Source organism: Beta vulgaris, chromosome 7, assembly GCF_026745355.1.
Source record: "Beta vulgaris subsp. vulgaris cultivar EL10 chromosome 7, EL10.2, whole genome shotgun sequence".
In the NCBI taxonomy this organism is placed as follows: Eukaryota; Viridiplantae; Streptophyta; class Magnoliopsida; order Caryophyllales; family Amaranthaceae; genus Beta; species Beta vulgaris.
In genome coordinates, this window is record NC_079208.1 from 25,891,430 (window position 1) to 25,900,889 (window position 9,460).

Sequence of the window (9,460 nt, forward strand, 5' to 3'; positions counted from 1 at the left end):
GGGTTCGTAAACAAGGTCTGCGGATTATAACTTTTCGGGAGTTTGATTTCGAGGCACCACCACATAGGAAGCCCCCACTTTCAATGAGCTTGCCTTGAATCTCTATTATATAAGAGAAGAGGGATAAGACACCAAAATATAAAAATTTACCCCTAATATGTTAACTAAATTACATCTAATAGAATAAGAAAAAAGGATAAAAAAAGAACCAAAAAAAATCAAGAGAGAAACGTCGACAATTACTTAATATCTACAATATTCTCACTCATCCACCTACCTACTTAAATTGGAATAAGAAACACACAAAACACATCACATACAAAATAAACCGTCGATTTTGAATGCAGTTCTCAAACCATATTATGAATTCAATTTTTTAAAAATTAAAAATCTCATGACTAACTCGCCTCAAAGAAAAAAAATTATGATTAACTGAGCACATCTGCACTTAATTTTTATTTCTAACTCCCACAAACAAATTACGGTAGAATGCTCCAAAATTCTTGATAGTTCTTCATCTTCTCTTCTCCATTAACTGCAAACAAAAAGTGGATACTATCAACTACAGTTCTACAATTTTCCTTTTCAAAGACTAATAGCACGTAATTCATGATCTAAAAAAACCGACATTCTTATTATACTTAGTTCTTCATTTCATTCACAATTGTTATCATAAATTTGTCGTTTTGTTTTTAGTTCAGCGTGTATTCGAACCAACCCAACACTATAAACAAAAAACAAGAGGAGCACAAAACACACAAAGGGGGAAGAACACATCAAAAGGTAATTTTTGTTTCTTATTATGCTTTGTACTGTCCATGTGAACATTCTGTAAACTAAGTAGATTAAATCAGATAATCGGAGAATGCTTTGTTTTAAAATGAAATAGCAAAACAAAAGAAGAAATAAACATAAACAAATAGAATCAGTTAATTCCAAAAGATTATGTAATCTTCTTTTCTCACAAATAAATCTGATTGAGGGAAAAACTTATGAATCAAATAAGCCGAATCAAACCATGATTTAGTGAGGGACAATAATTCAATTTTAAAGATTATATGTATTCCCAAATATCAAAATGTAATCTTTTCAGGAATTAAAATACAAATTGACGGGAAAATTAAAATTCATCCAATACCGTGTGGTTATGTGAACTTTTAAAAAAAACCTTTAATAAAAATTCGCTTAAGCAAAAGCCCTATAATTCCAAAAAAGAAAATTTATAGACCTTACCTATCTACTACTGAACATCAAAAATCCAACTTTTGAAGATCTTTCTTCCTTTCCCTTCAACTGTTGTCGTCGAAATTTTGCTAAAAAAATGGGATTTTAAATTCTTTCGTTTGACTCAAAAAATGTGGTGGCGGTGTTGTTTATGGTGTGGGAGAGAGTGTGTGGAGGTTAACACCGGTGGGCATGAGGTTTGATGTTGAAGGGTTTATGACGAGTATAGATGGAAATGGATCGGGTTCGGGGCGGGTGGATCGTCACCCGCATCCATCACCCGCATCCACCCGCTTCACCCGATCCATCCATCACCCGCATAAATGTTCACCCGAATCCATCCATCCATCACTCGCGGGTGAAACGGATGGATCAGGTGATTACCGGGTGAAGGGAGAAAAAAATCCAGTAGCCCAACAACATAAAACCCACCACAATTTGCATAAGAAAATAAGTTATATATATATATATATATATATAAACGGGTGGTAACCGGGTGATGGACCGGGTGATGGATGAAAAATTATCACCCGAATCCGATCCGAATCCGTCACCCGTTAACCCGTCACCCGCCTCTCATCCGTTTAAACCGGGTTTTCCATCCGTTTAATAGTGCGGGTGAAGCGGGTGATCGGATCATCCGCTGGATATTTCAATCTCTAATGACGAGCTTAATTATGTTTCATCATTTCCAATTGCCTTTTCTTTTAGTTATCAATTACTACCTCCGGTCTTTATTACTTTACCCGTATTTCTATTTTGGATGTCCCTTATTAGTTTACCCATTTCTTTTATTTCTATTTTTGAAATGGGACCACTAAATTTCCATGACATAAACATTCAACTTTAATATAAATTAATCTTCTCTCTTTCTTTCTATGTCCAACAATATTATTTCTCCTAAAACTTTGTGCAAAAGTAACGGGTAAACTAATAATGACCGGAGGGAGTAGTAAGGAACTTTCACAAAAGCCAAGAAATACACCTTGAATGAATATTTAAAAAACAATATCATTAATCTTTACTAAAAGATGAAGAAATAAGGACTTTCGTCTTCAACAATTTTAATGTATTCCCAACCAATGAAAATTCAATAATAAGAGGGTTGGCAACTCTTAGGGTCACTCAATCAATCCCCTCTGTTATATATTCTTAGCTAGCTAATCTTCAGCTTAAGCTCACCCATTTCGATTAATTATTTAATAAATCATCAAAAATCAAACAGAACGTAAATTGGGATAGATGAAAGTAGGGGAGAAAGTAAATGTAATTATGCAATCAATTTAATTTTGATGATTATTTCGCACGCATAGCGTGCATATAAAGCTAGTTAGGCTTGAGCCTTGATTGAAATGTACTTGAACTGTCTTGAGCATTGAAAGTTTTCATTGGAGATTTTTCATTGGGAAGTTGATATATGCAAAGTCAAATATCGCCAGAAACCATGTAATTTTCAAAGAGTACTTCAAGAAAAGGAGAGCTTGGATTACAAAATATAAAAAATTAATTTTATGACTCAAATGAATGTGTATGTGGGAAAAGGTTTTGACGAGGCTAGGTTCAAACTCGAGTCTAAGTCGGGATCTAGAAATAGATTATGCTCCTAAATTCTTAAAAATCAAATCTTTAGACCACGACTAATTTGTTTTATTGAAGCGGTCGGACCTAGAGATGATTATTCCTATGTATCCTTTTGTAATCAAGCCATTTGTAGTTCCCGATCTGATTTTTTTTGTACCCTAATTTTTGCCTAGGCCTTCCTTTCAAGGTTTCAACTTAGTGGGCTTGGAGATACCTTGAAAAAGGAGTTAGGATTGATGAAAAGGTTTAAGGCTTAAGGCTTAGATGAAGATTTAGTTGGTCTGGATAAGGTTCTTGTAATATCTCGAAAGTTTAAACTTGCTTAAATTAAACAATAATAATTAGTGGCTAAATTTTTCCTTCACCCATAATTAATGATAATTAGTTCGTTATATATATATATATATATATATTATAATATATAATATATATATATATATATATATATATATATATATATATTATGTATGGAAAGAGTTGTAAATAATAACAAATTATGTTAGCTTAAAGAATAACATCAGTTAAAGTAAGAAAACAAAATAAATAACAAATTAATTACTACACAAAATAGTTGGTAGTTAAAATAAAAAGGAAAAGAAAAAGAGAAAAGAAAAGAAAAAAAAGAAAAAGGAAAACTTAAACTCAGAAATACTGCTTCAAGAATTTCAACCCATCTCCATTTTTTTTCTCTTCACAAACGACCCAACTATTCAACCCATGATTATTTTACATAAACAAACTCTACTTGAATTAAAAATCCATACCCAAAACAAACTCTCACAAAATTCATATTTTTTCATCAAATCAACCCACCTAATTGACAAGAATTAAACCTCAACAATGGCTATAAATAGTCATAGTTGCTCCACATTCATCACACACTCACCACTCTGCTTTCCACCATCTTCATCTTACTAGAATTCCCTAACCCTCGCCGGAAACCGCCACTCAAGAACCACCCTCAAACTCTCTGTTTTTCGCACTCTCTCCCATCCCTATGTTTTCGTTCAGCCATCGCAGCACCACCGGAGCACCGCCGTCGGTAGCTGCCACCTCCCCAAGCAGTGGACCTCCTGTGCGCCACCCACAGCACAACTAACCCTTCTTCGTCGCCCGCATTCCTCTCTCCTCTGGCCCAACTCTTTCTTCCCTCTTTCGTTGTTCTCTCTTTGCCTGACTGCCACTGTTTGCACCACCAACCCTTCTCCGTCGCCCGCATTCCTCTCTCCTCTGGCCCAACTCTTTCTTCCCTCTTTCGTTATTCTCTCTTGCCTGACTGCCACTGTTCGCACCGCCCCAGCACTACCGCACCCCGCGCCTCCCGATGCCGCCACATTCTGCCTCGCCTCGCTGTCATTTGCCGGAGTTTCGACCTCCTTCGTGGCAGCCAAAACATATCTCTCCCCTTTATATGCCTAGATAAATTTTGTTGGGCTTTAGAGTTTAATGGTTTGATAAATTATTTGGGTTGATTTTCCTAATTCTGTAAAAGGAGTGGACTAAGTGAAGTGGTTAAAGCATTTAGTTAGATATTGATGGATTAATTAGGTAGTAACTAAAACATAATAAAACTCACTATAAACCATAACCCTTATAATTTAATTGTATGAGACTATACTATGACTAGTAAATGATTAAACAAGGATTTATTTTTTGTAACTCTAATATATCCACTAAAGAATAATAAGAATTAAGTTTATTTGTCAAATTAGGTTAAAAGTAATAGGCACTTATAGATAGTTTAGATTACAAGAATGAAATAGTTATAATATGAATCCCATAATTACAAATTATTAAGTGTAATCATGAACCATAAGATTAATGGCCAATGTTTTATATTTATAAAATGACGAATATGTTTAAAGGGACCCTATGACTAATAGAATGAAGTTTGGAATTAAAGGTTAACAGAATTACAACGTTTTGAAATTTTAAAATACGAAATGGTTATAGTAAGACATCGTCTATAATCATAAATAATGAATTACGACTTAGGCGCTAAGTTGTTAAGTGGAAAGGGTGCCTACGACTCTTTATCAACCACCAAAGTCCTAAATATATATAACTCCTAAATTGGACACATGATGGAAATGGATCAATAAACTCAGAATTTAGAATTAAATATTAATAAGTCCTTTATTAATTCCTGAATTGATTATTAGATTAAAAAGGAAGAGATATTACAAGCCTCCCCCTACAATCAAGGTTCTAAAGCAGGATTCTAGGTAATGTCTACTGCTAACACCCGCATTCCCCTTCCAACTACATTTTATGATGCATTTATATAATATTTATGTTATGTTTTATATGATGTGCGGGATATGAAATGTTTGGGTGTGCAAATGAATTGATGACTTTATGCAATGACTTTAATATGATTTCTGAAAATCACTCAAAAGAAACGAAACATGATAAATGAAAGTGAAAGATGGTGAATGGCAGTACTATGTTCTCTGGGCCGTGCACGTGTCATTTTGTTATATGGCGGCAACGCCACCTTCTGATGGGGGACAATGTCCTCGGTGGTACCCGCATTATGACATTATATGTCACCTTCTGATAGGGGACTGTAACACCCCCACCGACCCGAACCCTTTTTCATTCGATAAAGCTCGGGTTTTGGGAGAAAATAAATCCACGAGAGTTCGACTCGACGGGTGGCGCTACCGCCGCACTTATCTCCTTGGAAATAAATGCAAGGCTAAATTAAAAAAAAAACTAAACTCACATTCATTAGATGTTGTCACTGCTTCTGTTATGGTGACCTCAGTTAAAACAGTTGAGGAACAACTCGCTAAAATGAACATCTTACTCCATAAATTAGTGAAGGACGGAGAGGAAAAGGATGCCCAAATCAGACTCCAAAACGAGCAAATTGCTGCCCTCAATGAGAAACTTAGTAGAATATCAAGCGACACATCATCAAGTCAAGGTGGTGTTGAAAGCAAAAACGAAAGTGGTGACAACCCTCAATGTCCATCAACAGCTCGACAACTCGAAATGTGGATAGCTTATGCTGTCAAGAATCAATTTGGGCAAAGCTCTCAAGTCATCACTATGTAAAGCCTTATATTAAGAGAATTTATAACTTGCAGATGCCTTATGGTTGCCATCCCCCAAAGTTTCAACAACTCGATGGGAAAGGAAACCCTAAGAAACACATTGCTCACTTTGTGGAAACATGCAACAATGCTGGTACCATAGACGATTTCCTCGTCAAACAATTTGTACGTTCGCTTAAAGGGATGGTCTTTGATTGGTACATAGATCTACCCTCACAATCCATCAATAGTTGATCAAATGGAGGAAGAGTTCCTAAACAGGTTCTATAGCACTCGACGTATTGTCAGCATGATTGAGTTGACTAAGACTCACCAATGGAATGACGAGCCCATCATTGACTACGTTAATCATTGGCGTGCTTGAACTTGCAATGTAAAGATCATTTGTCAGATACTTCTGCGGTCGAAATGTGCATCCAAAACATGCATTGGGATTTGACCTACATCTTGCAAGGGATCAAACCCAAAACAATTCAAGATTTAGCAAGTAAAGCGCACGATATGGAGCTTACAATTGCTTGTCATGAAAATGAATTAGATTCATCGACGCGTCAATAGAGGATCCGACGATGCCATGATTGTGAAAATTATTCTAAGTGAAAGATCTAGGGGCATGGAAACAAAACCTTATGGATACAAACAAAAGAAACCCTCCTAAGCAAGAGGGTAAATTGCAAGTCCAAAATTCTAACTCCTAAGCAAGAGTATAAACTGCATGCCAAACGAAACAAAGGAAAAACTCCCAAGCAAGAGTATAAACGGCAAATAAAAAAACTATCTCCTAAGCAAGAGTATAAACTGCAAGCAAACAAAAAACAGAACTCCTAAGCAAGAGTGCAAATTGCACACCAAAAAAAGAATCTAACCCCTAAGCAAGAGTCTAAATTGCAAGCAGACAAAAAAATGGAACATCTAAGCAAGAGTATAAATTGTCCCCAACAAAAAATTCTAACTCCTAAGCAAGAGTAGAAACTACATATCCAATTAAAAACAAAAAAAAAAAACAAAAAATGATTCCAACTCCTAAGCAAGAGTTTAAATTGCACACATGAAAAAAAATTGTAATACTTCTGGCCCGCAGAAATTTAAACTGTGAACGGCAAAACAAAAAAATGCAATACTCCTGGCCTGCAAGAGTCTAAACTATGAACAGCGAAACAAAAAATTTGCAGTCAGTGTAGCAATCCTGATCAACAAGAGCAATGTAGGAGTATATTATTATCATTGAATTCTTTAATGAACACCATCCTGAAAAAAAGTGTTTGTTAGAAAAATATATATAAATAAATAAAGAGGGGAAGGGTTGGACGCCGCCATCTTCGTCTTCAAGGGACTGTCTGGAGGTGTCATTTTCGTAGTGGTAAAGACATATGAGTAACACCCCTGACAGGCTCACAGTGCTAAAGACATATGGCCCATCGCGACGAAATCCCCGTCTTCGTCTTCAAGGGACTGTCTAGAGGTGTCATTGTCGCAGTGCTAAAGACATATGAGTAACACCCCAGACATGCTCACAGTGTTAAAAACATATGGCCCGTCGCGATGAAATCCCCATCTTCAAGTTAACCTGTAATACGCACTAAAAACAAATACACAGGTCACATGCAAAAAAAAAAAAAAAAGTGATACACAGATAAAATATTTTGGACTAAAAGATGTAAAAAAAAATCATCACATTACTAGTCAAGACTTTCTAGTATTGCTCCAAACAAAGTAAGTTCGATATCTTGAAAATTTGATGTACATCAAGTCAAACAAAGTATGTCAAAAATCCAAGTAAAAAAAATACTAGGCACCGAGTCAGGCGAAAATACTATAAGGGGGCGTTTGGATTGGGGTTTTCTGGAAAGGGTAAGAGAATCAACTAGCTTGATTCCCTTACTCGCTGTTTGTTATGACAAATCAATCATTCCCTTTACCATCTCCTTTCCCCAAGTCCTACTTTCATTCCCACCCCCAAAGGTTTCATTACCCTTTCTTTCTTCTACCCATGTGGCTGTTGTAGCTAAAAATCAGCGCTATCCTATGACACTGGCACTACTTCACCTACATGTGGCATTCGTTTAGGCCAAGAAAATACAAGGCTGCAGGTCTTTGGGCTAAAGTACACTTTTCTGAGGAAAAGGTGTACTGAAAAGCTCCTTGTGACCCAAAATTGTACTTAGGCCCAATGAAGTAAAGCCTGATTCAGCTAAAGGTAAAATGTATTACAATCAGCACTTGCCACGTGTCCTGTATTATTGCTTAGCCAATCAGATGCTCCCAAATTAGGGTGACATCATGGTACAACAGTCATTTCAAACAGTATAAATAGTCCTTGAAATAAGGGGAAAGGTACGTTTTTTCAGAGCATAGTACTGTTATTCTGCCATAAATTCTCTCTCCGTCTCTTACTTTCTCTCTCTAAAACTTCCTTCATATCCCTTATATCTAACTTAAGCATCGGAGGGGGAAATACCACCCAAACCTCCAGGGTGGGTCCTTTTCTGCAGGTTGCTGATCGGAGTTCAGAATCGGAATTCGAGCCTAATCATTGTTGCACAAGTTTCCAAATTAAGAACCTGAAGTTGGGAGTTGTTGTTTTGCATTGCTAGTTTCATACTACGTAACATTTGGCGCCGTCTGTGGGGAGACGCAACAATGACAGATTGTCACTCATCAAATGTGGCGAGGAACAGAAGTTTCAGGGTTCAAGTAGAAGATACTGTGGACGACGAGAGGCCACCCCGTGGACGGGACAAAGGCCATGCTGCCGTCCATCTGGAGGGTAGGATTGTGACTCTGGTCATCCAGGAGAACCTTGATCGTCCAGTGACAGCTGGTCACTTGGAGATTGTCTTAAATGATTTCCAGGCCAGAATGGCCGTTGTCATGGAAGAGCAGATTAAGAACAATATGTTGTTCTTTCAGATAAGTCCAGGTGGAGAGGCAGCAGAGCCACTCAAAGGGAGGTCCCAAGAGGGTCGTCCAGGGACTAGCCGGCCACCTCGGCCAGACTTGACCAGGCCGCTTTCCAAGGGAAAGCAACCAGCTGCTAGTGACTCCAGGAGGAAGATGGACTGGAGGCTGGTAGTCCGTCCAGGAGACAATATTCCCCCTACTGGCCACAAAATGGAAACTGATGCTAGGGAATATTTGGAAGCCAAGAGGGCGGCAGCCCAGCAGCATTCAGCCTCTGGTTCCACTCCTTATATGAAGGATCCGTCATTGAGGCTCCCGTCCAGAACAGTAGGAAGAAGCCATGGACCTTCGGCTTTTCAGCCAAGACAAGAGAAAACAGTTTTGCAGCCAATGGTGTATAGGCGTCAAGCCTTAGCTAACACCTCTTCTAATCCGGTACTGAAGGAGTACCGCCGGGAGCACATACCCATTGAGGGTCAGGTTGGGGCACTCCAGATCAATTGGCCAACTCCTTTCTCGGTCAGAATTATGGAGTCCCCTCCTTTCCCAAAGGTTAAGCTCCCGACCATCGAACCTTTCGATGGAACAACAGATCCAGACGATCATCTATCAGCCTATAAGCATCAGATGTATGTCCAAGGGGTGGACGATGCTACTTGGTGTAAGAATTTCCCAGCTACGTTGAAGGGAGT

The 9,460-nt window shown here is 37.8% G+C and overlaps 1 long non-coding RNA gene across 1 annotated transcript; it reads right to left on the reverse strand.

Annotated features, from left to right (window-relative positions):
- Positions 1-222: 222 nt before the first annotated feature.
- On the reverse strand, positions 223-1,442 carry LOC125499413 (uncharacterized). Its single transcript, XR_007276287.1, has 2 exons — positions 1,234-1,442; positions 223-535 (listed from the first exon to the last, which is right to left on the reverse strand). It is a non-coding gene; the product is annotated as an uncharacterized LOC125499413 (long non-coding RNA).
- Positions 1,443-9,460: the final 8,018 nt, after the last annotated feature.